Source organism: Berghia stephanieae, chromosome 1 (assembly GCF_034508935.2).
Source record: "Berghia stephanieae isolate SIO BIC M18660-M18661 chromosome 1, UCSD_Bste_1.3, whole genome shotgun sequence".
Classification (NCBI taxonomy): domain Eukaryota; kingdom Metazoa; phylum Mollusca; class Gastropoda; order Nudibranchia; family Aeolidiidae; genus Berghia; species Berghia stephanieae.
This window is the reverse complement of record NC_088360.1, coordinates 15,302,232-15,323,390: the sequence shown is the minus strand read 5'-3', so window position 1 is coordinate 15,323,390 and position 21,159 is coordinate 15,302,232. Positions and strand designations below refer to the sequence as shown.

The following is a 21,159-nucleotide window of genomic DNA, read 5'->3' as shown; positions in this document are numbered from 1 at the left end:
GGTGAAGATAAATAAGAAAATTGAGTCTGACAGTTGTATTATAATATTGATCAAAATTGTGTACATTTCGGATTTTGTCTCACCAGCATTTCCCTGATTTTAATATCTTTAATTTCCTCTAGATGGCGGGTCAACATTTAATCTTTGACTGATTGTAATCAAAATTATCCGGCAAGCAGCGATTCTCTGGCGCCATGTTCTTGCAAAGTGCCTGAATTGAAAGTCAACAATCGCAGTTGAGGTGATTGACTGGAGGGCGGCCATTTTGGCTGCCATTGGAATGATACATTTGGTTTTTAGACTGAAAAGGGTTAAGGAACGGTCGGTGTTTGCATAGCGGTCAGAAAGCAAAGACTTTGTTATGTGAATATTGACCGACTGGGATTGACGAATATGCCGCTATTGCAAATAGTGTTGTTATTACACTAGGGAAACTATGTAACGATGTGGCGTAGTGGCAAGCGTGCTGGGTTCATGAGTGAATGACACTAGCAGTAAGATTGCTGATTTAGCATTTTAAATACCAAAATACAAAAACATGCCATTTTCCAGACGTTTTTCAATTGACATGTTGCTATTTCTTAAAATTTCTAAAATTGTCTGAAACGATCATGACATCCTGAAGGTAGAAATGTGGAGCACTCGAAAATATGATAATTAAGACCTTATTCATCAAATATTATTTAACCTTATGGAGCTCCTCATCAACGGCATTTTTGAAGTGGTTTACAGTTCTTGTAACTTTGATTTTGAAGTTTGATATGTTCTATGTATTATGTATTATATATTACAGACTGCATTATAAAATATTTGAATCTTTCTGGTTCTCTGAGGGTAATACTTTATAGAGCCTTATGTGAAGCGCAATGAATATGGTAAAATACGTTAATAAATGTTTATATTTTTATAAAAAGTTAATAATGCATTTACAATTCGTTTAACTTCATCAATCTAAAATTTATGATGATTTGAATTTTCTCTCCTTTAATTGTACAGGGACGTTAACCCGAAACGTACAACCTTGAACCCCCACTCCGCCTAAATAAAAACTCATTCAATTTTTACTATTATTCTATCGAACTCTGATAAAACATCATTTTAATGTGTGTGGGATTAAAACTTTTATTCCATATATCCGTTAATCCAAAAGACCCACAACATGTTTAAATAAAAAAAAAAAAACGACCACAGACTTCAAGGAGATCTAGAATACCACTCTGAAGCAGTCTCGGGTTTAATTCATCTCCAAGCCTGGGTTTATTTTCAACAACAACTGGATGTGAAGTGAATATTTTCTGGCCAACATATAACAATTCGTTTTGTCAGTATGAACCACTATTGCTGATGGCGCTAAAATCGACTTTATGATATTGTTGGGATCAGAACCCTCCTATTGACCTTTCATTTTCTTTTTTTTTCATATTTTTACGACCGTCGCTGACTGATTAGCATAATTTGGGTAGCGCCATTCAAAAACCTTTTATTATTCCAAAAATCCTACATCCTCTGTAATATAGCTATATACCGCCAGAGTTACGCCCCTTACATCCACCTATGTTTACACTAGATTGTTATACAAACGCATCCATGCGTTTTATACGATATCTATTTGACGATAAACTCCGAAGAAGTATATATTTTCTGATAATGCCACGAGTCTTTGATAAAAATATACATATTTAAGAGATATAGACGGGTGTTCTATTGACGAGACAAAGAACACAGTGGATCTTTCATTGAATTGATAGATAGCTTCCACACTCTAAGGGTATTTTTATCATTCACCGTTAACCGTCGCCGTATTACGATGGCTTTACGGCTACATTCAGGCTATAAGTCAGAGAGAATTTCTTTGTTTAGTACTGATCACTTCATTGACTGACTCAATAGAGAACTGAGTGACGTCAAACATATTTTACCTTTTGAAATGTAGTTAGATTATAACTATGACAATGCTTTCAGCAACCGCAGGTAGTAGGAAAATGTAGGCGACAGAAAACATAATTAAAGACTGCCGTGTTTATAGAATGAATGGCACAATGATATGTGTTTGAAAAAAAAAATGGAAATCATACGGGATCAATAGACATTGTGCTGGAAAAGATCGCCAAGTATTTTTATGCACACAATGCGCCAATCAAGTCAATCAATTCGAATTACCTTTGATGGCAATTCACGATTCGCTTTATATTGGTGGTTGTTGCTTTGTATTTTGACGTTTTTGCTTTTGGCCAGTGTTAGGCTATGAGTTGAAAAAGTTAACGGTTGGAGACGATTTATAAACTGCTGTATTCCAACAAAACATGAATTCTTTTGTAATCCAAGACATAATGTGCGCATCACCTCATTTTACTATACCAATCCATCTCACTTTAGTCATTCATAAATATCGCTTGATGTAAGGTGACCCCAGACTTGTAAGAAAGTCTCAGATATTTTTGACAGGATTTTAATTTCTCCCACCAAATCCAAACTTCAGAAACACACTGTATATGGAACAACTACAAACGACATCCTTTACGTCATGGCACAACACCGAAGGGCTAGAACTCAGATGGTCGCTGGTTCGGATAAGTAGAAGGATATTTTTAGAAGAAACAAAATTTCTGGTCAAAATAAAAACAAAAAAGTGTTTTTTTCCGTGTACCTACTTCAGAAAAGTCCGTGTCTATTATTGGTAGGTCTGATAAATCAAATTGTCATGGGCTCATTGTTGTAATGGAAATACTATCAAACCAAAGCACAATATTGTCCATTACAACAATGTTAAAACAATCCCATATTTGCATTCGGTTATTAGACCTGCAAATATGTGGACGTCGATGTCCACTCAAAACGTCTATGGTGTAACGCTTGCAACTGAAACAAGTGGGCCGACCTTAAATCTTTATTTATTGATTTATTTTTTTTATCGTTTCTCGCAACGCTCCAGACAGATAACTATTATTCATTCATCTTTCTCGTCTTCTTTCTCAATGGATTCATCCTTCACCAAGTCTTTCCCATAATGTTGATAATTTAATCTTAGACAATAGATGATAAAATTATATAACATTAAGCAATAAATAATTATTCATTCATAATTTTGTGAATGACTGTATGAAACGCTCCGACTCGCGCTTTTGTGAAAACTGCCACGGCCTCAAACTAGTATTATTGTGTCGGAGTAAACTGCAGTTCTGTGGTCTAGTGGTAAGACAGACCGTAGGCTTATCGAGGCAACGAGACACACTTCATAATGGCATACAATTAACTAATGGTATGTATTGAAAACTGGATTGTTGATATCAATCTATTTCTCTTTTTAACTCCACTATTTCGTTTATAGAAAGAAAAAAAAATATTTTCCATCCGTCTGTCGTCTTTACTATTTCCTCCAGTTCTATCAGACTTCAAAATCCTGCTAAGTTACTCCCAGGTAGAAAATTCAGAAAAAGTTTGGAGCGGGCACTTTTATAAATAAATGATGAGAAACGTAGCGTGTCAGAACCAAACTTGGGATCCAACTGACACTGCACCCTCCGCCTGGCTGAGAGAGAGAGAGAGAGAGAGAGAGAGAGAGAGAGAGAGAGAGAGAGAGAGAGAGAGAGAACAGCAAGTATTCGCACTAGCCACTAAGCTATCCAGCATACCACGATATTTTTATTCTTTGTTTTCATCTGGCACGTCTCCAAACCTATAATAATAATAGACAAACTGAGGGCAACATTCACTAAACGTGCTCAAGGCGTTTTACAAGAGGACCCTGCCAACAGCAACCATTTTATCCCCAACAAATCAACGCTGTTGACGGCCAAGTACTCATTTTACACCAGAGGAGAGCCAGAGACTGTTAGTAAAGAGTCTTTTCCAAGGAATCAACTATGATTCTCTCGGACTCGAACCATTGGACCTTCCTGTCCAAAGGCGAGTGCCATATACAAGAACCACATAGTCGATATGACTATGTCGTTTTGAACAAGACGCAGAAAATTAATTTTTTAAATAAGATTATCTATCTAGTCTAATATTTGAACTTTCAGCCAAATTAACATGAATTCTGATAAAAAATTAATATAACATTTTTGAACTCCTGCGCTGGAAATTTCGAACGAGTTCCCCATGCCGCTGCGCGACCTTGAGAGCGCCCATTGGGAACGAGTTGCATAGAGTATCTGTGCAGGAGTTCAAGAATGTTATTGTTAAGCCCCTCCAATGACATCTTTTATGTTATTTCTTATCAAAATGTTTTTTTTTTTAAAAACACCAGTCGGTTCTCGAATTGACTGATGTCCTGAAGAATTTACTATAGTGGTCAAGATGTCATTCCATGTCAGAATCTACTGTTAGTAAAACCGGCTGATGAGTGTCTTGAAAAAATAATGAACTGTTACATTTTGTACAAAGGATGACAGGGATGCCTCGATTTTCTTCTTCGTCTTCTTATTCTTATTCTTCTTCTTATTTATTTATTATTATCATTAAAATTAATTGTTTTTGCTATTGCTCTACAATAATGTCGGGTTTTCCACAAAACCAAAGAGGTATGATAAAGAGTCTTAATGGGTCACATTTAATAAATCAACCTATTCAGATGGAGATCAAACATCAGACCATCTGATTACTATTCAGGCGCGATATCACTATAGATAGTATGCAGATGACGTCACTCAGGCCTTTGTTATTGTTTTTGCCATCCGCGTTTGTGAGTTGTTCTCACTAAACTGTATTAACCAGACTATAAAAGTTCATGGTTACACAGAGTTTGTGTGTTGGTCCGTTATACTTCCGGATGGCAATGTTGTGAACTCCTTGGCCAAGCGCATTCTATCTATACCATTAAGTTGGAGAGAATTTATTCTAAGTCTAGAGATAATTGCTAAATTATGCGTTACTGAATCGCCCTAGCACTGTGAGAACCTCATAACGATTATTTCAATCAGTAACTATATTTGGCTACTAAATATTATGTGATTTGGCCCCTTTCCAAATCAAACATTGGTTTCGTACTTACCATAATACTTACTGGCCTTGGAATAGCGACATGATCATAAGAACCCATTGACTAAACTAGTTAGGTCTACTCGTAACAACTTAAAGTAAAGCGATATGGGACGTTTTCAATCAACAGATGGATGACACGGATCTTAAATCTCAGGCCAATAGGAACGTGGTTGCATATCGCTGCTTTGGAAGCATATTATGGAATATTAAAACGCACCGGAGACTTGCCGAATGTGCGAATATGTGCCAGTAATTAAATTATAAACATTTGAATAGTTTGATTTTTATCGTTGGGTGGAAACTAGATCAAAGGTTAAACAAGATGGAACGCTTTGAATACGGTAAATTCGTTGAAATGAGCATTATACATTTCCATATTTTCACGTTATTCCTTGTGGTATAACACTAATATATTTCCAAAAACAACAAGCCTCTAATTTGCAGATCACTGGTTCAAGTCACTCTGTAGACGGTGCATAGATAAGTCCTTGGAAAAAGTATTTGATCAAATTCTTTCACAACACTGAGGTGTAAAATAAGTACCTGGCCGGTAACAATGTAGTTTGTAACACCCCCCCCCCCTCCCCCACCCCAACACCAAAGTAATATTTTCTCTTTACGGGCGTCAATTCTCGTCTTATAAAGCCCTTTGAGCACACTAAGTGGATATCGCGCCATTTCAAAGCAAAAAATATTTTAAGGATGGAGAATGTAAATAAAGCAGGAAACGAATAACATGTTTTGGTATACGATAGAATATTCTCACACTTCAGCAGATCCACATATTACTGTCCTCTGAGCGCATCGAAAACCGGGATTAATTTCGGTCCAATGGACATTTCGGTTCTTAAGGACTGCATCGACATACTACCGTGTGACAAGAATCTTGTCCATTTGTTTGACCACCAAAGCCGCCGTCTCCTGTTTGTGTCCACTGCTGGATTTAGAACCAAACTCTGGGATTTGGTGCTAAGTGGATTGCTGACATAACCCGAACAAATGGCGACATGAAATCATTATAACATTTTGGCACTAAATCCTTATACATACTCATTCTCTGAGGGTTTGACCAAGTTTATGCAAATTAGATCGTCTCTAGTCTCGATATGAATAGTGTCGTACACTGACATAATACTTTAAACAAATTTGACGAGAAAGCTTTCACTCCATATTACATCGATAGATTACAACCTCAAATTGTTAAGGACACTTATAGAAACTTTTAAAAAGTTAAAAAAAAATCTCTGCTATGAAACTTGTAAGAAACTGTTTGAGGGGTTGGGGTTGGGTGGGTGGATGGGGGGGGGGGGGAATTAAATCTCTCGATAATGAAGAAAAACATTTTTCTGGCTAAAATAAAAAAATAAGAGAAAACCCCCAGAAAACGGTGTTTTGTGAGTGCACAACTCAATTACATCACTGTATCAGAAACTCATTATCTATATCATGATTGGAGTGGTTTATTGCAGAGTTATCAAACTTGAGTTTGGTGCTTGTGACCGATATTTGGTTCCTGACGTCTGCTTTTGGCATTCGTGGCGACGCGATATAAGATAAATCAACTTTGTATGCCCAGATTCGATTCATGGAGGAAAGAATGAATCATGGAAAGTTGGACCATTTTCAATGTCTTGGGAAATATCGGGTGGAGTAAAATGAGGAACCATTTAGACAATCCCACTGGCGTACACTGTTAAAACGTCTTATTTTTCATTTTGACCTGAACGTTTATACGTCCAAATATCGACAAATTAAGAAAACTCTTTAACATTTTAGACCTGGCATTTCTAATGTTATTGTTATTCTATCAGACTTCAAAATCCTGCTTTAGTTACTCCTAGGTAGAAAATTCAGAAAGAAGTGTGGAGTCGACACTTTTATAAAATATGATGAGAAATATAGGGTATGGAGACGTGCCGGATGAAGACAGAGAATAAAAATATCGCTGTGTCAGAACCAAACTTTGGATCCAACTGTCACGGCGCCCTCCGCCTGGCTGAGAGAGAAAGAAAGAAAGAAAAAAAAAGAAAGAAAGAGAGAGAGAGAGAGAGAGAGAGAGAGAGAGAGAGAGAGAGAGAGAGAGAGAGAGAGACGATATAGGTTTAACGTGAAATCCTTAGCTGATAATGACGAATAAGATATTTCTTCTGAATTGTGTTTGATAACTGTTATATATGATCACTCAAGATGAAATCTTAAACGGCCATTGCTCGGGAGATCTAAGCCACACATGACATGACGGATGATTCAGCGGGAGCATATCGAGTTTTGTGAATAACTTTATTAAAAAGGTGGCCTTTTTAGCCAATGGAGCACTATTGGCGATGTCATTTGAGTCCCGCTCAGTGATACGACTCATTAAAAATTTTGGAGCCGAAAATTCTTCAATAATTAAATGCCGTCATCTAGTCAAAATGACACATGCGTTCCCTTGGAATTCGAATTTCAAGTCAAATGTAAAATGTGTCCGCTTTCTCAGAGTCAAGCAAGGTAATAGAATTGTTTCTTAATTTTTCTTATTTGAAATGAATTGAGTCGGTGTGCAAATGGGTTAATACATGTCTACGATTACGAATACGAGATAAGACCGATTATCAACTGAATACATTTTAACGTGAATGGATAGCCGTGGCTTATCGCCAATCGTTTATTGTTAAATCAAATCTATCTTTTGGAATGTATATCGCACGACAACAATGAATAGATTATCAACCTTTTTAACCGATGACAATGTAGTATCATTTACATGACAAGATAACCTAACCGAATTTGTAATAATACAGCAATCAAAGCAAGACATCACGTATAAGAATTCATTCACATGTATATTAAAATTTAGATATTATGAGACACAAGTGTCGTTTTGGTTTGTTGAGGTAAGAGTTGTCAGATTGGTTTATTGAAGCCTTTGTTTTTTTTTTTAGATTTTTTTTTGTAACAAAAGTCGAAGCATGGTTACTGATGAAATTTATCTCAGAATGTTAATATTATTGCCGCGATGATTTCCACGTTTCCACGGCTAAGTGCATTTTGCTTATCTGTCTTACATGTATTATTTTGAAGTTTAAATAGCAAGAAACAGTCGTAAATATCTGGCATTTAAACTAGGGTTGAAATTTCCCACTGATGTATCTCATATAGATTGGGTTTGAAAATCAGATTAACTTTGTAACACGACGACAGTTTATTATTCGTGATATGAAGTGACCCCAATAATGGATTCATGGTAAACGTGACGTTAGTCACAATGCAATAGATTCCAAGTTTCCAGAAAGTTTTCAAGCGTACAGTCATACTAACAAATCCCCTTGCCCGCTATATGCTTTACTCCAAGGTAAACCAGTCATCTCAAATGCAATTTGAAGTTCAAACTATCCAAATTCCAGAATTTGATTGTTTTCCTACTTTAATTTGGTTTAAGAAAAAAATGGCGCTTCACACCAGTCTCAAATTGGAATCACCGTAAACTATTGATATATGATATTATTGTATGTTTTGTTGGCAAAAAGGAAAGAAAAACAGGATTTGTCAGTGTGGGCTGTCCGTTTGAACCCAGCGGTGATTGGGTAGGTGGGTCTAATAGATCTCCTACTCTTACTACTCCTCATCCTCCTCTTTCTCTTTGTCATCTCCTCTTCGTCCTCCTCTCTCCCCCTCATCCTTCCTCTTCATCCTGTATTGCTTGCTCATGCCTCATTCGTCTCCACTATACCAGCCCCCCTGGCCACACACAAACACACACACACACACACACACACAGACACACACACACACACACACCTACACATACAAATACACACTCACAATCTCAAATTCTTCTGAATCTTCGTCTCTTCTCTCACCTTCTTGTTTAGAATGTCACCAAATGTAAAATTATCCCAACATCAAAGGCCAATTCAGAGGGAGAAAAAAATAAATTTTCCAACCCTTGTCTAAAAGAAAAAAAAAGGTCAAGATACACCGTCTTAATTACCCCTTTTCACACTGGTTCCGTTTGTACTCAAACTTGACATCATATCTCAGCATTTTTTCCAATAAAGTAGTGAATCTGCAACACGATTGTCACTTCAAATTAAGCTCAAATTGCATTGCAACCACAACTTTACTGGTGAAAACGAATAGTTTTACAGTTACATTTACCTTAGGTATAATTAGAAAGAAAAAAAAAAAAGATTTGAGAGAACTCCTGTCTTGCTGTAAACGGGGTAAACGCACCCATTGTTCATCTTAAAACATCTTCCCTACCTAACCACCACCTAGAAATAATACACTATATTATTAATGTTTTCCCTCCACAAAGGTTAACATTGCTGACATGAATTAAACTCGCAAAGATGAAACAAAATAAAAACTCAGTGACACAAATTGAGTCCACACCCCTGAAACAAAACCCGTGTATTTTTGTTTTTTTAAAGAGAGCGTTATGGTTAGATTTTTTTTTCTTTTTTTCTTTTTGTCTTATGACAGTGTCAATGTTGAACGGGTTAACTTACCGGGTGGATGACAATCATCGCAGAAACCATGTTTCCCCCTCCCCTCCATCTTCATATTATATAGAACCCGTCTTGACTAAATCCCTACCTGGCTGTAAAAAAAGTACTCTTGACAGGCGAACTGGAAACTAGGCGCAATATGGCAGGTATTGGAAATCAATAACGGAATGCGTGATTTGGATTGTGAATCCTTGAAAATAAGTTTGATAAAAAAAGAACTTTAAGTTGGTAACTGAGCGGAGACATGCAAGTAAACAATTGTTAATGTGTCAAATAAAAATCGGGATCAATTTTACTTGCATTCTGAAAAAAATGAAGCACTGTGAAACGTAATAAAAATTTGGATATTATTATCTTAAATTTTTTTTTTTGCTTTGCAATATTCTTGTAAAAGAACGTCACAATACATCGCATATCACTAATTAATTCCTCTAATACAGGGTTGGCTTCATTATTTCAAATGTTTACTCTCAAAACAATAGTAACAAAATAAAATCAAAGGTGTGTTTACCCTCCACGGAAAGGGCCAGCTCAGTTTGTCACCTACATGAATAGCTGTCGTCAATTTGTTCTCTAAAGTCACACCATTTGTTCTCTAAAGTCACACCACGACATTAGAGCGGAGGTGACGAATAAAGGTGGGCATGCACGATGGAGCCTTGTGTAACTCCGCAATATGCTTCAACAGTCGTAACGTCACTTCCCTCGTAATGACGCATGGTAACTTAGTAACTGGCTTTAAACTATCGGAACAATAGCGGACGCCCTTATGAAATATTTCTCCGACGAGCATAAACGCGTATCCAGAGGAAAAAAAAATTATAAATCTGATCGTGTTTTGACCTTTACACATTCTGATCACAAGACATATGAAAAGTTCTAGACAGCATGAAGAATAAAAAGTACCGATTTTCTTTGTTTAGAACCACGATGGCCGCCGTTGCTGGGCGACATCAGACTATTGAATCCAATTGATTTGTCGCAGAAAACTTTCTCTACGTCTATGAATCCCAGTTTCTCCGACAATAAGGACGACCTAGCTTAAAATAAATCTGATGCTTTGGCCAAAAAAGGTCAAATTCGTGTGCAATTTTAAATAAAAGCAAAAGCCAACTTGACAAAAAAAAAACAAACAAAACAAAACAAAACCAACAAAGAAACAAAACAAAACTACACAACCCCCCCGCCCCCATAGAAAAGCACCCCCCCCCCACTTATGTTATAAAAGTATTTTTAAGAACAATGAAAACGATGACACAATAATATGTGACCCAGGGTGTTCATCTGGTATAATGTCGGAAAGAACTAGATGAGGAAAAGTAAGTTTCAAGTCAATGATCAGAAAAAGATCTGTCTCCGTGTCAACGTCCATTAGGTGTGCGATTCCAGAAAAAATGGTAAAAAGTAATGTGCAATAGCAGTTTCAATGAAGAAAATAAATTACCAAATGCGAACGTTTCGGCCTCAGACCGTAGCCATCGTTATGTTATAGCCTGACACTGAAATCCAAAAGGGGTGGCAGTTTGACGTCATTATTTTGTTTTTGCACCGCCTAGTGAGTTGTCGTTAGAAGAGCTCATGGAAACAAGTCATTTCATTGGTTGAACTATTGAATACAACTCACGATTTGTTTTCTTTTGTGGCAAAAGACTGGCATGTTGACGTCATTTTTTGGTCATTGTCAGGCCATAACTTTACGAAGGCCACGCTCAGACCCATTCTTTAACCTATACCAAAAATAGTAAAAACGTCAATACATCATTTTAAATCCACGGAGAGGGCGGAAAAGTACCAGGCACGTATAGTCAGCAAATATAAAGTCGAAATGATATTTACTGCCGAACACACGTGCCAGATACTTTTCCACCGGCTGCGACTTCAGAAGTCTCAGGTTTGAGAGTTTTTGACAGAATGAGTGTCATTTTGATCGATTGATATTTGAATGAAGAGTCTTCAGGTCAAATTTTTTAAAAATGTGTTTTTTAAAGCATAGCAGCAGCGTGACCAAAGCGCTTAAAACTTTGGTCTTTTTGTAGGAATGTTCTGTCCGTAAACTGAAAAAGACAATTTTATAATTTGGCGAAAAAAATTACTCCCAATATCGATGGATTAAAATGACGCGCATGCCCAACATTCTAAAATTCACAGATCTTAGAAGTCTTTGAAGTCTCAGGTTGGAGATTTTTTGTCAACTTAAGAATCATTTTAATCGACCAGGCAGTATTTGAGGTAGAAGTTGTCTGGCCAAATTGACAAAAAAATGTTGTGTCAAAATGCGATGGTATTGTTGTTTTAATGAACAATAAAACGTCGGATGTCGAGTCATTGTACATAATGAAAGTTAAAAAGTTTGAATGTCGAGTCGTTCTGACTATCGACAAAGTTGATATATTCTGTTTTATGATTTGCGACACTAGCCGCAATGATTTGACACAACAAAAATTTGTTCTTTTTTTTCACTTTGGTAGTACATCACTATAGTGAATTAACCCTTTACCAACAAAACTGGTAAACTGGTACTTGTTTAAAATAATCAAGATACACTCTGTCTCCATGTAACTATCTAGATAGTCACAAATTACAATCGTGCACTATTAAATCTCCCACACTTTTGTCCCTAATCAAGAAAACGTATGCTATATCGATCGAAGACTTCTCAATTTTATGAGAATTGAACACATTTCGCGTCATTTATTTAATCGATATAAGAGTTAAAGGTCTTTTGGCCATAGTGAGAAAACGACTAGATATGTTTTATTTGTGTACAGCAGTGCAAACCAAGACATATTAAAAAAAACCCGAGCAAGTAAAAGCAATGTCACTGCTTTCTAATGTGGACTTGTGGTATGACAGTGGCTTTCTGATCGGAAGGTCCTGGGTTCGAGCCTTGGAAAAAGCTCTTTACTCACATTCTCACACCGTGCTCAGGTGTCAAATAAGTACCTGGCCGCCAACTTCTTTGTTTCTGTTGGAAAAAGTTGTAATATTGCCTAACAGGGGTCATATTTCGTTTTCCACGTTACGTATTTTTGTTGGTCGTTAGTGGATATTGCGATATATAAAAGCTCAAGTTTTTTAACAACCAGTAAGATATCATAATGACAGCATTGGCAGACAAAACCGGAAAGCGCTTTAAAAGGGTTAAATACAAGTTGACACGACGCAGGTTGCATTAAAATCTTTATCATAGTTTATTATCTTGTCCGTCGAGTTCGGTGCCGACGGTACGACCATCCGACCGGCTCTCCCAGATTGGAAGATCTTCAAGTCCTATTGGAAGAACGAGATTATATCCCTATGACAAATGACTTCGAAAGTCTACACGGACAGAGAGAGAAAGAGAGACAGACAGACACACACACACACACACACACACATATATATATATATATATATATATATATATGAGCCAAGGTCAAAAGGTGCCCGCCTGATACCAGTGTTAAGAAAATTTGATTTTTACTTAATTATGGGCTGTTTTCATTGGGTTAATGCTTGTAATCAATTGATAATATGAAGAAGAGATAAAATTAGATAGCTCAACATACTCTGTTCAACAGAATATGAAATAAACAACTTGAAAGTCAAATTTGAATGCTGTTTGGCATGTGCTTAAAACGAGGTCAACGCATCACCTTTTTAGAAATCATGTAGAAATTAAATGTGATGTTTTAGCTCACGTGATTTAAATTTGACTAATAGTATGAAGTCAAAATTTACTTTTAAACGCAATTGCAGTATATTACATATCTGATTAAGTTTCATATAGAGTTCTTAAAAAGTTGGTGTTGCTTGTGACCTTTGGTGTCATCAAACACAGCACAGTACTAAGACTCGACACGAAACTTTAAAGCTCATTTTTAATGTTTATAAAATCTTTTATTATGAGAAAAAACGATATATTTACTATCTGAATTCAAATCTTGGAGTAAATGTATACCGTTTTGCCGATATTGAGGTTTATTGGTTTTGGTGTCATTTGTCACAAGCAACACGGAATGCGTGAACACGTGGAAGTTTGTTTCGTTAAATGGCGATTCGCAATTTTGATCCACCCTTCTTACCAGTCTTTGAAGTGCAGCACTTTCATTTGCCTTTCCAGCGTGGCTCCAGGCAGAAAAGGTAAGTTGAACTTTGGTGTCATCGCTATTTTACATTGTCACAAGCAACACTTGATATTGGATATTACAAAGTGCCACCAAAAAATTATGTTTTCAGCTGTTATTCTATTTACAAATATGATATTATGACATCTCACATAAGACTGATTTTGACACAATTAATTATTTCCTTGTTATTCTAATTTTTTATGTTTCAGGGTTGTATCAATCAAGAAAAAGACAAAACTCAAGCTTTTGACGAATCCAGATAAAAGAAGAGTTGTCAAGAAATTTGATTTGATTTACTATTAACACACTAAATTACTACAAACTAGCAGATTTGAGCAGTAGGGCGGATGTTACGGTATGGTTACATGAATTCATTACCATGGCTGATATTTATCTAGTGTTTATTTGACTTCTGGTACTTTTTGTGACCATTGGTGTCATTGGTTAAAATGTCACAGGTGACACTTAAGTTTGAAGTTTCTAATGTATTTCTGTTTTCATGTTCTTCAAAGCTTGAAATGTCATTGAATTACATTTTAACAGGCTATATTACATGTGTTCAGTTGCTATTCTTGATTTATTGAGGCAAAATTGCGTTCTAGTGCCGATTTTGACCAAAGTAATAGCAACAATGGTATTACTAATTTCTAAGTATATTTCCAATTTGCAAGTATTTAGTTTCTTAAAATATTATTGAATTTCATTTTAGAGTAGGTTATTGTGCTTTTTTGACTGAAAATAATGATGTATTATGGACGAAAGTGTGATTTGGTGTTGCTTGTGACATAAGTAATGGTGTCACCGGTCTTATGTCACAAGTCACATTCAGATGCTCTAATTTCCATGTATATTTCTATTTTTGAAGTCTTTGGTTTCTGAAATATTATTAAATTCCATATTTAACTGTGGTTATTACACTGGTTTGACTGAAATTAATGATTTATTGTCGAAATTGCAATTTGGTATTGCTTGTGACATAAGTAATGGTGTCATCGGTCTAATGTCACAAGTGACACAATGTCGCTAAATAAGATATGCTTTGGTCACATTATTTCCCAACATTTTATTCCAAAAGTTTCTGAACATTGCTGGTAATAAGCATATGCAATATTGTTGTTGTTGTTAATGCACAAACATTTTTATGAAATAATATATTTGCATTCTATGTTGTTTGTGACCGATGACACCAAAAAAGCAACATTTTCTCCAATAGTTGGTATTATTATTGTACTATGATTGTTGTTGATTGTGTCTTTTTGTCTATAACTTACTAAATAAAGTTTGATACTCAACAAAAATCATTTGGTTATTGAGTTTTTTGTCTCATTTTGGTGTCACCGGTCACAGGTGACACCAGCAACCTATAGGTATTGTTGACGATATTATGCTGCGTTAGACCTTAAAGTTATCTAAAGGGCCTTTGATTCATGAAGTACAGGGTTTTTGCTACACATATAGAAACATGAATGGACTATTATGTCACTTTTATTTTGAGAAAAAAAATTGGCACCTTTTGACCTTGGCTCATTATATATATATATATATATATATATATATATATATATATATATATATATATATATATATATTACAGAGAGAGAGAGAGAGAGAGAGAGAGAGAGAGAGAGAGAGAGAGTAGTTTAATAGATCATTAGAATGGTTTGTTTCTAATCAATCCTAAGGTAAAACTTACTTTGGGATATTGTTTTTGTTGGCCGAAGAAGGGGTTTGAACCTGAAAAGTTCGAAGTTTAATATTTTGTTCTTTGTTTAAAGGTGTTTTACTCAAGTTTGTTCAATTCTTGTTCTGAGCCATCGGTGTGTCCGTGTTTAGAATCATTTCTTTGATTCTGAATTAGATTTAATTGCATAGGCTTTCCTTTCATCCCGACATAATGCCCGATGGAAGCCAAGGGCCACGAAATGGTTTTACAAGTGATAGCTCAGGGTGGAAAGGATGGATGGATTAACAGCAAATATTGAAAGTAAAAATAATCACTGTCTGCATATATATATACATATATATATATATATATATATATATATATATATATATATATATATATATATATATATAGAGAGATAGAGAGAGAGAGAGAGAGAGAGAGTTATATGAATTGACACAAGGAAAATTCCTAGGTTTGAAAGTTTTTGTCAAGATGAGGGTAATTCAAATCAATCGATAGTTGAAGGACGATCTTTAAGGCCAAATTTTAAAAACGTCCACGGTACGAGTTTTTTATTTAAAGAGCTTAAGTGCCATATTATGGCATGTGTAGCCCAAGTTTATACCAGTTTATGTAGCGTTAAACGGACTGTAACGAATGCTTTCTTCCCTTTAATAAGTTCTTTCCACATAACTAATAAACCCAGCTATCCAATTATGTTGGTTAGACAGAGGAAGTTAGTGGCAAACTGCCGTCTCTCGCCGAGGTGCCTATTCGCTTGCTTGAGATCATAACCCCCATAGTGCCTATTCGCTGCTGCTATGCATACCCTCTATGTGCCTATTCGCCGGCTCAAACCCTCGGACCTAATTTATACCTTAAGAGCGCTTTTAAATGTCAAATGAATTATTTTTGGAAACAATTTTATATTTGTATTTGGGAAAGGTTGACATGGAGATCAAAGCAAGCAGTACAAGATGTTCATCATTAACGTGTTGTGCTAACACTCTTGCTGCTCTCCAGCTAAACACATTTTATTGATTTTGGCCAGAAAACATTTATTTCATGTATCGATGGATTGAGACGCGTCAAAACGTCTGGAATTGAGACTTGAAGGACGTTCTAAAGAAATTTTGGGTTAAAGATTTTTCAATAGGTCCCTCCTCATTATTGATCGATAATTCAAATTAAGTTTTCTGACCGAATTGAAAAAAGAGTCTTTTTTCATTGTAGGCCAGTGTTGTCAATACATATTGACATAGATGACTTAAAACGGCGTTGGACATTAATGTGAAAGCCTGTGTATTTAACCCATCTCACACGGGGTTCCGTTTTACTCCAATTTCATTTTATATCTGATCTTGTCGTTTTTGCCGTAATATCATTCCCATAGTGCGACTTTGTGGTTATGTTGCATAATCTGCGCCTCAGACCCGTATATTCCTTGTTCGAGTCCCGCTTTAGGTGACACAAAAGTGAAAAAAAACTCTTTTCTAACTTTCTCTCACCGCACTCATGTGTAAAATGAAACAAGGATGTCTCTGTAAAAAAATATAAAGATAAATGAAATAGCGCTTCACTAGCGTCATGTGTTGTCCTACATGTAAACGTTTCAGTTGGCTTGGGATCCCTAGAAAGCACATAAAATTCTGTGGTAATTGCTCTGAATAAAAGCTCAGTTTTTTCTATCAGATATTTAATGAAATCATTATAATCCTGCCTTACAAACAATGACTTACTTATTTACTTATCTGAACCAGCTGAGCTGTAACTGCTTTGTTTTTCTTTTTCTCAGATCATTTTATTCTCTTTTATCAATGGACTAAAATGTCCACAACTTGTTAAAGAATAACAAACCTGAGATGTAGATTGTGACATTGTTTCATAAGGGTGCAGTTCAGGCGGCCAGCTCAGATAGAATGTCCTCATTTTAATTATAATAATATATGAATAACACATCTATCTTTCTTTTCCTCCATCAACAGTATCAACAATTTCACCTCAACAATGAAACCACCCAAATCGAGACATCATAATCCTGATTTGGTCATCCCCAAGGGTCAGCCAGGAGATCTGTGAGACCGTAGCTTACCTTAGATGACCTCAATTAATTGGAATGCAATCCTCTTCAAACACGTCAACAACAGAGGCCAGACCTGACAGGGAGTCACCACATTATAATATTTCGGGAGTCACCACATTATAATATTTCGGGAGTCACCACATTATAATATTTCGGGAGTCACCACATTATAATATTTCACAAGACGTATGATATAATATTAGAACGCATTTACACACATACACACACATTCACAAACACACAATAGTTCATCAATCTCTCCTCTATGACGTCATCAAACTAGTTACACCAATAATAAATTAATAAATCAAAATGTGTGTCTTCCGAAATATCATCACGTCAATCTCTCCCTTATTTGTATTTTATGCAGACAGCCTTGACCCTTGTCCATAACCATGATGTGCATTCTATTGCTGGGCTTTCGGGACACACTCTTAAATACTGTAATCACCAACTTCCAGGCCGACATGAGATGAATCATTCCGCAAGCAATACATCTTTAAGAGACAAAACGTCAACTTTCAACATTATAATGCTGTATTCTGAAAAAAAAACTTTCTAGGTTTGGTCAGAAAATTCGTCCTTTAATTATCGATCGATTCAAATAACCCTTTTCTTGTCAAAACCTCTTCATGGAAATCCCAGGATTGAGAGTTTGTGACAAGATAGAGTCATTTTAATTGATCGATAATTGGAGGATGAGGTTTCCACCAAACTTTTAACTTAATTTATTTTTTCAGAGTACCACAGTATACATCCTATACTACTGAAACAGTTCAATACCCTTTCGGACAGTGACCCATTCGGACAGTGACCCATTCGGACAGTGACATAATCATAGCCAAAGCCAGTTGAATTTCTATATTTACTAATTCGTTTTAAAAAGGGCGTCAAACGAAAACCTGGCAACTCATGTCCATTACAATTCAAATCCATTCTATTCCCCACCCTCCACAAACCACCAAAAACTCACGGACATACCGAAGACAGAAGGAATTTCTTGTTTATATATAAATTGGAATGAACAATTCCCAAATGTGTTCCCACCACATCTATTGTGTTGTGACCCAATGGGTCAGTTGGTAGGGCACTATCTTCACATACAAAGGGACCGAGATCGATAGAAATCATATTCATATTTCAAAAATATAATGCAATCAAGATTCTTTCATCACTTCGTGCCTAAGCTAAGTTTCTTTTGACCAATTGTGCCTAACCTTTAACTATTAAACCATAGACACACTACAAAGACATTCGTTAAAAAATATGGCCAGAAAACTCGTCCTTCACATATCGATCGAATTAATGACCCTGATCTTGACAAAAGCTCTCAAACCTGGTAATTCGTGAAGTCCCAGGTTTGATAGTTTTTTTCCAAGATGAGAATCATTTCAATCGATCGATGTTTGAAGGACAAGTGTTTTGGCTCAATTTTTTAATATGATGTGTTTTTCCAGCTTTCGCAGTTAACTGGTTAATATGCTCAGTGCTGCTGTTGGCTGGGAGTTGTTTTGTCAAGCGCTTTGAGCAGATTCTGTGGATATAACGCTATGTAAAACCATGATTTTGTCATAACGTGTGACATTTGACATTACGAGAATGTTACCAGATCATTTTAAGTCACACTGAGCATAAAATATAAAAGAATTACTTGCTTCTCGTTGAGCTAACGATTGAATCCGTTATATATATTCAGAATTTCTCTATTAGCATTGAGTAACCAGGGGGTTTTCACTTCAAGAAAAACACAAGCCTTATAAAGGAATATGAACAAAAATAATTCCCCTGAAATGAATTCAACAGAATTTTAATTAAATAACGTATGAATAGTTTATCAATAATCAAACGTATTGGATTATAGTCTCCTATCGTTGTTAGTACAAATGGATTTTTAAGTCGAAACTTTCCTCTCCTATGCATTTTGCTCCTTTGCCGAAGCCTGAAATTACACCTATGTTCAACGTGTATTACTTTTACAATCTCATAGGTTTTGTAATTTGTTAAAAAAATACTAACAGGCAATTTAAGACTATTTATGTTTAAAAGTCTTCCTGTCTCCCGTCTTCCATGTGTGACCAACTATGTCATCGTGGTATTGGTGTCCTAATGAACTAGATAGAAAAAAATTGAAGTAAAAATTAAATAATTAAACTTCGTGAAGTCCCAGGTTTGAGAGGTTTTTTTGCCAAGATGAGGATCATTTCAATGGATCGATATTTGAAGGACGAGTTTTCTGGACAAATGTTTAAATACGTGTTTTTCTAGCTTACGGCAGTTAACTAGTTAAAACTAAACAAAACAACAAAACTTATCTCAAGAAAGGATGGATTTATTTTTTACTCAGATGTCCCAACGAGCTTAAAATTTGATTTTAATCATCATAATGTACATCTTGACATAATACCGTTTTGGCACGGTTGGGCATATTATATTAATCTCAGTTTTTTCAGGATTGCATGATAAGCAAGCATCGACATAGGAAGATTGTGTTAACTGTTAGGGAGTCGTCACACATCAACGCTTAATGCGCTACAAGTTGTGAGCAAACTGTGAAACGATGTCGGGTGTTTGGACACGGGGTGGGTCCTGTCGCAGGCAAATGTAATCATACTTGTATTCAAAATGGTTTCGACACATTATTCTTTTGGGACGACTGGAGATGGTTTTCATTGATGAATTAAAAATAGAATATATTATAATACGTGCGTGTGCTTGCGTGCGCGCGTGCGTGCGCGCGTGCGCGCGCGCGTGTGTCTGTGTATGTGTGTGAGCGTGTGTGTTTATGTGACGCACATTGACAGAGGATACTGTCACTATTCAAAATGTTTTGTAAGGAAAATAAGAGAAGAGAGATAACATGGAGTATGGTCGTATGGGTCATCAGATACACATGAATAATGGATGTATGGGTCATCAGATACACATGATGATGGATATATGGGCCATCAAATACATATGAAGACTGGATGTATGGGTCATCAGATACGCATGAAGAATGGACGTGTGGGTCATCAGATACACGTGAAGAATGAACGTATGGGTCATCAGATACTCATGAAGAATGAACGTATGGGTCATCAGATACACATGAAGAATAAACATATGGGTCATCAGATACACATGAAGAATGAATGTATTGGTCATCAGATACACGTGAAGAATGAACGTATGGGTCATCAGATACTCATGAAGAATGAACGTATGGGTCATCAGATACACATGAAGAATGAACATATGGGTCATCAGATACACATGAAGAATGAATGTATGGGTCATCAGATACACATGAAGAATAAACATATGAGTCATCAGATAAACATGAAGAATGAACGTATGGGTCATCAGATACACATGAAGAATAAACATATGGGTCATCAGATACACATGAAGAATGGATGTATGGGTCATCAGATAAACATGAAGAATGAACGTATGGGTCATCAGATACACATGAAGAATGTACATATGGGTCATCAGATACACATGAAGAATAAACATATGGGTCATCAGATACACATGAAGAATGGATGTATGGGTCATCAGATACACATGAAGAATGAACGTATGGGTCATCAGATACACATGAAGAATAAACATATGGGTCATCAGATACACATGAAGAATGGATGTATGGGTCATCAGATAAACATGAAGAATGAATGTATTGGTCATCAGATACACATGAAGAATAAACATATGGGTCATCAGATACACATGAAGAATGGACGTATGGGTCATCAGATACACATGAAGAATGGATGTATGGGTCATCAGATACACATGAAGAATGAATATATGGGTCATCAGATACACATGAAGAATGGA

At 36.1% G+C, this 21,159-nt stretch overlaps 1 protein-coding gene across 2 annotated transcripts in view; it reads left to right on the top strand.

The window, feature by feature from the left end:
• LOC144968834 (uncharacterized) overlaps positions 1–20,407 on the top strand; it is a 50,481-nt gene extending 30,074 nt beyond the window's left edge. For both annotated transcript variants that reach the window (XR_013644661.1, XR_013644667.1), the window contains exon 3: positions 17,237–20,407. The gene's annotated coding sequence lies outside the window, so the exon portion shown is untranslated. The remainder of the gene's footprint in view (positions 1–17,236) is intronic.
• The last annotated feature ends 752 nt before the right edge of the window (positions 20,408–21,159 follow it).